We start from the raw sequence: 7,738 nt of genomic DNA on the forward strand, positions 1-7,738 counted from the left end.
AAACCTATCTCTCCCTAACATACGATGTCTACTAGAAAGAATTTGATTTAGACATGTCATGTGCAGGGTGAACATCAAAAAGCAGCGAGAGGATGTGGGTCCGGGTGGTAGCTGAACTGGTCAGTCTGGGTCACTGGGATCACCCCTGTCATGGGAGGTGCAGAGCCTGCTTTTCTAGTCTGACTGGCATTGGGGCCAGTTCTCCAATGATCATTATGAGGGGTGATGTTGTCTCTCCAGAGTTAGAAGGTCAGTTCTCCCATGGGACGTGGGGCCAACTCTCTTGCTGTAGTGTACAGCAAGGGGCGGGACCAGGACCAGTGAGGGATGGTGATGGCTCAGTGTGGTCCTTGGATTTCAAAAAGCATGATTCCTATGACCCCACCCCCCTATTGTAACATGGGTCATGGACATCATCCTAGACCCCAGATGCAGCAGGAACATGATTCCAGACGTTCAGGGGTCACACTCTTAATACTGGCTTTCCTTCCTCCATCTCCCATACCTTGCCAATAACCCTTTGATTAGGGTGATATATCACAGCAACCCCCATATTTATGATGAGATTTCATCTAGTTTCAACTTACACAGGTCTTGTAGCTGCTGTCATAGCTACTTTTGAGTCGAAAATCTCCCTGCAAATTTCACATGTGTCCTAGTGAACGCTCCTTGTTCTGTTCAGGGGGCACACTTTTTATTTATTTATTTTTTGTAATCTATCATCATTGGCTTTTACAACCTTTCCACAATTATCTGTGAGCCTGGGGAGGAGGATATGAGATAGCAATAGTCCATTTAGAACTGACCGCTTCACAGTCTTTATTTTGGTTGGTTGTATTTGTATTTGTAGCAGTGTTGATTAACACCTGCAACAAACAGACCCTTCTCTGGTGATGACTGAGACAGGATTCATTCTATGGGTATAATGATAAGTCACATGGTCATGCCATTATTTCAGTAAGGGGTATGTCTTATCAGGCTAGCCACTATTTTAGCTTACAGGTTGATAACTGACAGATTAGTATCTGAAATATAGAAGCTAACTCAAAAATAATAGGAACTTTAACAACTCAGTTAAAAAGGCCGTATGGAACTATACACAGAAAGTTCTCAGAAGATGAACTACAAAAGGCCAAAAAACATTTTTTTTAAATGTTCAGAATACCCAGCCCTCTCAGTACAATGCAAATTGAAACTACTCTGAGACTTTATCTTTCTACAGTCAGAGTGGTAAAAATAATCAGAAACAAATAAGGAAGAACAACAAAACCTGCCTCAACTGAAGACAGCTCTGCCGTGGATGCAGGGGAAGAGGAACACTTATTTACCACATGTGGGAACAGCCAGTGGGGGCAGCCACGATGGAAATCAGTGTGGGGGGTCCCTCAAAAAGCCGGACATAAATCTGCCACATGACCCAGCTATAATGTTCCTGGGCATACAACCAAAGAATTTTGTGCCTTCCTACAGAGATACATGCTCATCCTGTTTATGGCTGCTCTGTTCACAAACATCCATAAAATGGAAGCAGCTCGATGTCCAGCATCTGATGAATGACAGAATGGTACATCCCACCACATGGTACCGTTCAGCTGTGGAGAGAATATGAAATTTGCTGGTGGATCGATGTTATTGGTCGATTGATGGAGCTGGAAACCATCATTCTGAATGGGGTTACCTAGAATAAAGTATTTTTTTAAGCTAAATTCTCCAATCTCTTTACATTTGTAAGTCCTTTGTTGCTGCTGAATCTGGAGGATTATTGTTAGAGTTTAAATCATGTTCCTCATTTTATTTTCAACATTTTTTTTAAAAAAATACATGTTACAAAACACATACAAAATAAAATTTACCATCTGCACCATTTTAAGTGCTCTGTTAAATGGAACGATTATATTCAAATTACCATACAATAAATTTCCAGAGATTATTATCTCACAAATGGAACACAGTGAAGAATCAACTCTTTTCCTACCTTTTCCTGAGAAGCTCCTAGAAACCAGGGTTCTGCTTTCTGTCTCTGAGTATTTATTCTTGTAGGTAGTACTTAATGTGTGTGACTTCCTTTGGTCAAGCAACTGTTCTCCAATAAACAACTATATACTCCAGGTACTACTAAAGAACTCCTAGTCTAAATTCTTTCCCCTCAACAAATCCTCTTCTTCCCCAGCTTCTGCTCCCAGGTTTCATGTTTTGTCCTCTTTTTCTCGGCTTCTCTTGTCCCAGCTAACAGATGGTGGGCCGAGCTCTTGGTCTATATATGTGCGTCCTCTGCTCCTGGGCAGCTAGACTCATAATGAAGCACAGCTGTTGACAGGGGCTGCTCGTTCGTTTCCTGGCCACCCAGACCTGAATAATAACATAGAAACTGTATTAATTAAAACTCAGGCTTCTTATTAACTAACGCTTATATCTTAAATTGACTTATTCTTGTTTTGTATTTTACCACAAGGCTCGTGGTTTACCGGTAAGGTTCTGGGGTGTCTGTCTTCTTTGGCAGTTACATGGCATCTCTCTGACTCTGCCTTCTTTTCTCCTCTATCTCTGCTTAGAATTCCCACCTTGCTCTATTCTGTGCTACCATAGGCCCAAATTAGAATCTTTGTTAACCAATGGTAATAAAACATATTCACAGCATACAGAGGGGAACCACACATTATAACAGCAAGTGTTTTGAATTGTTCTCAGGAAAAAACAATAAAACTTACGCTGATAAACTTATGCCTGGAAGTTATTTATACCTGCATGTAGTTGAAATATAATATGACCGTGTGGCTGACAACAAAAAGTAAAGAGTCAATAAAAAATTCCTTAACAGAATGTGTTGCTGTACATTTTAGATAGAATACACCTGAATTACGATGTCAGCTACCTGTCAAATATCCAAGTAAGATAGACACCTGATAAACATTGACTTGACTTTCCTGTGTCCCTATGACAAAGAAGACTCCATCACTTGAGACAAAGTTAGCAAAAATTCTAAAAATAAAGAGAAAACCAAACAGCAGAGACCCGTGTGTATAACTGGAGGGGCCAGTGGACAATTGAAAGCACAGAATCTTTCCTCTAAGCTCACTTCTTTGTCCAATGTTTCAAACTCCAGAATTTTGCCATTTCCACGCTAGACCCTAGAAGTGATTGTTTTGTTTATGTTGGAGGCAGCTGGATTAGGATCATGGAGAGCAAGCATACTATGACATCCAGGTTTACAATGCTAAAGGGTTGTTTTAAGGGCATTATTGATTAAAGTAGGACACAATGTCAGACCAGTATAATTTGGTTAAGTCTAACCTTCATCACTAGTTTGTATAGGTTGGCACCAACTGTGTTAAACATCATCTAAAAAATAATAATTTGGGGGTGAGAATTGATAGTTGAAATAATTATGAGTATGTTTATGTATATGGCAACTTATTTCTTAAATCTATAGTAGAATATTTGCTTTCAAGTAAAAAAAAAATACATTTTCCTGGCTTGATTTATGTCGACTTGACACAAGCTAAAGTCATCTAAAATAAGGGAACCTCTGTTAAGAAAATGCTTCCCTAAGATCGACTTGTAGCCAGGCCCATAAGGCATTTTCTTAATTGCTGATTGATGGGGAGGCAGAGTGGGAAGTGCCATCCCTGGGCTGATGGTTCTTTGATGTGGGATTCTCCTCTGTATGCTGTGAATACCATTGGTTAATAAAAAACTGTCTTAGGCCTGTGATAGGGTAGAATAGAGTTAGGCAGGGAAAACTAAACTGAATGCTGAAGAAAGGAAGTGGAGTCAGGGAGAAGCCATGGAGCCACTGCCAGAGATAGACATGCCAAAACTTTGCGAGTAAGCCACTGCCATGTGGCCATCCACAGATTAATAGAAATGTGTTAAATTAATATGTGAGAGTTAACCAATAAGAAGCTAAAGCAGATGGGCCAAACAGTGATTTAATTAATACAGTTTCTGTGTGGTTATTTAGGGAGTCTGGGCAGGCGGGAAACGAACAAGCAGCCCCCTTACAACAGTTCTTTATATAAAAAAGCAGGCTAGCAAGCCATGATAAGCAAGCCAGTAAGCAGTGCTGCTCTGTGGCTTCTTCATTAGCTCTGAGCACCACATTTCAGTCCTGTTTGAGTTCCTGTCCTTTGATGATGAACAATATGGCAGTATAAGCCAAATAAACTCTTTCCTCCCCAAGTTGCTTTCAGTCACGGTGTTTCATTAGAGCAGTAGAAACCATTACAAAGGAATACAGTATAAGCCAAATTTAATGCACAGCATTCTTGGGACATATAAAATTTCTAAATATCTTTGTAGTAAAGTAATGGCAAGAAAATATGAAATTCCACCTTTAAAGTATCTATAGGTTTGCTATAATTGATGTGTTTATTGTTGGGATGTAGGTAGTGTTTACTACAGATTATTGTTAAATAAGGTAAACATTTCTTTTCAAAACCATACTAGTTGCACAGTTCTGTGTAGACATAATTTGTATCAGGAAAAGCATATCCGTGCTCTGGAGAGTTGTGTAATGAACACTCAATGGCTTCAGTTCTAAGGAGAGTGAGTGTAAATCCTTCACGCTGTTCAGCTGCTCAGCTATTGGCAATAGGATGCTTCACTTTGAGGGATCAAGGTATTATACAGATTAGACTGAGTTTAGTTTTTAGTATATTTTTTACATAGTTGATAATTGCTAAGCCCTGTTCTAAGTTTTATAAATAGAAAAATATGAATTAAGCCCTGGTTTTTATATAATATTGATGCCATCACTATATATGTGCAAATATTTCCTATTCCAAAGTATTGTGCACACATATTCACACAATATTTTTTGTGGTTGTAAATATAAAATTATTTTTATGTTACCTTAGCCTTAAGACATCTGATGGCAAGTTTTAGATAGTAGCAAATGGATATTTATCTGGAAACACAGTGCCTGCAAGTTTCTCATAATTATTCATATTCAGATTTGGTTACAACACTTAAGCCACTGTTAAACAGCAAGAAAGGAATATCCAGTGTCATTGGTGTGGGTTAATTGAACTGAGTTGGAAAGTTTTTAATATAAAATAAAACATTAAGCAGTATGTACCATTGATGTCATTTTAAAGCCTGAAATGCCTTACTGACGGTGTTTCATAGACACAGATCCTTCTCCTTAGCCGGAGCATGGTTCCAGAAAAGGAGGATTTATGCTATGCTGTTTCAAGGGCCATAAAGTCTTCAGTAGCTGCAGAGCTCTGTCATCACTATGAGGCCTGGCTACTGTCTGTGATGGATACTTTTCCTTTATGGGAGCTCAGCTGTAACTTACAAAGGAAAAGTTTAAAGAAGAGAATTCTGACAAATCTTTTTTAAAAAGAGAGTTATCTACACATCAAGTAAATTTCAGATGACCTCAATAAAATAAAATACTTTATATATCTTAAAAATGAAATAACCACTCTATAAAGTTATATTCATAGTGTGACTCTGTAGAGATGATGCTACTTCGTGTTTGGTTCTAAAATATTGATCTCAGTCTTTAAAAATGTGAGTATGAATTTTATATATGTAAAGATCTCTCTAACATTCTGTTTGGGTTTTTGCATACTTTTAAAATAACCGTATTTACCCTTTTCTGCTGGAAATTTATATGATAGACAAATGCAAGTCTACCAATGAGACAGCATATATCAGAGCACGAAGTGTAGTGCAGAAATGTATAGGAACTTGCTGTCTTCTTGGTGTTTCTAAAGTTAACTATGCCCTGAAGATCAATGCCAAGTTCCAAGTATAGAAAAATGAGCATAATTCAACCACAGCTGCCAGAGTCGGGGAACTGCTTTAATTCCCTCCATCTAGTTAGTTTGAGGTTTTTATAGGTTTGTATAAAACAGCACAGTTCTCTGGAGCTGGAGTTACACAGTCCTTCCTTTGTCCCCCTCTATAGAAAACAGCTTACACTGCTCTATAGAACATTACTTCTCTGTGTTTAACCTTATTCATCCAACTGTTGGTCACAGTTAGATGAGGTTGGACTGTGGACTCATGGCCATGATAGGGTTTTAACTTAGGGCACATGCATTCTACTGGTTAGCCGTTCTCCCCCAATTTCTTTACTCTTTACTCTCAGTGTTGCCGGTTTCCTTTGGGGGACATTTTATCTTCTAGATGGTAAATCGAAAATTTGACTTGACGTACTGTCTAAACATGTACAAGTAAAACTCAGGGTGTGAGTAAAAATCATCCTTGTTTTCATTGTTTCTCCATAGAATTTTTTCACTTGGAGAGGAGGGAGATCAGATAGGAATTATTTGCAACAATACCAAATGAAGGACTTTGGCTGTAGTCTCTGTAATGCCTCAATTCTCAATGCATAGTCTTTATAATTCAGTTACTGTAGCGGTCAGTTCTCTTCTTTCAACAAGCATCCAGACATTCCATGAAAGCAAACTGAAGAATGGATACTTTCTAACAGGAACAGGTGATTATTCTAAATGAAGAACAACTTGAAGAAATCCCTCCCTAACTTGTTTCATTACTGAAATGGCACAGCTCCTGCAAGACACCATTAACAATCTTTGGCTGAAGATGTGTGACCAAGGTTTAGTTCACTTTGTAGTCTTAACCTTGTTAGCATCTAATGTGCCAAGAACTCTAGCATCCTGTTGGGGTACATTTTCTGACCCCTTCCTTTCCTCTTTCCAGATGGTAATTGTCACGAAGACACATTTTATTGAGTTGTAACTAATCAATGTTTCGTCTGGATTTCCAAGGAAACGAAACCCCATAATAACTCAGCGTGAGGCACAGATGGATAGCTAGCGTATACACAATTTAATATGAAAGTGGAAGCAATCAGTGCTTTGTTCCATTAATAATATTACAAGTGTTGTTATTTACTTTAACCAAAGGAAAGAAAATTTTATCCTTACACTTAAAAGTTGAGTAGTTAAAATCTCAAAATATTTTATATACAGTATATAATAGAATACAGTAATGAAAGAACACACTCAGATGAATAGCAATTTTTGACAAAGTAAATCAACTACTTCTTTCTTTTTATTCTTTTCTAATTAATTAATCATTTTAAAAATTTTCTCTGCTCTCCTTCTTTCCTCTCCCCTCCCCCTTACCCTCTTCCATGGCCCCCATGCTCCCAATTTACTCAGGAGATCTTGTCTTTTTTCTACTTCCCATGTAGGTTAGATCCATGTGTGCCTCTCTTAGGGTCCTCATTATTGTTTAGGTTCTCTGGGATTGTGAATTTAGGCTGGTTTTCTTTGTTTTATGTCTAAAAGCCACTTATTTGTAAGTACATATAATATTTGTCTTTCTGGGTCTGAGTTACCTCACTCAGTATGTTTTCTAGATTCATCCATTTTCCTGCAAATCTCAAGATGTCATTATTTTTTTTCTGCTGTGTAGTACTCCATTGTGTAAACGTACCACATTTTTTTTAACCATTCTTCAGTTGAGGGGCATTTAGGTTGTTTCCAGGTTCTGGCTATGACAAACAAAGCTGTTATGAACCTAGCTGAGGACATGTCCTTGTGGCACGATTGAGCATCCTTTGTATATATACCCAAAAGTGGTATTACTGGGTCTTGAGGAAGAATGTTTCCTAATTTTCTGAGAAATCACCATACTGATATTCAAAGGGGCTGTACTAGCTTGCACTCCCACCAGCAATTCAAGAGTGTTCCTTTTATCCCACATCCTCTCTAGCGTAAGTTTTCATCAGTGTTTTTGATTGGTCATTCTTACAGGT

The sequence above is a fragment of the Arvicola amphibius genome, chromosome 11, assembly GCF_903992535.2.
Source record: "Arvicola amphibius chromosome 11, mArvAmp1.2, whole genome shotgun sequence".
Lineage (NCBI taxonomy): Eukaryota > Metazoa > Chordata > Mammalia > Rodentia > Cricetidae > Arvicola > Arvicola amphibius.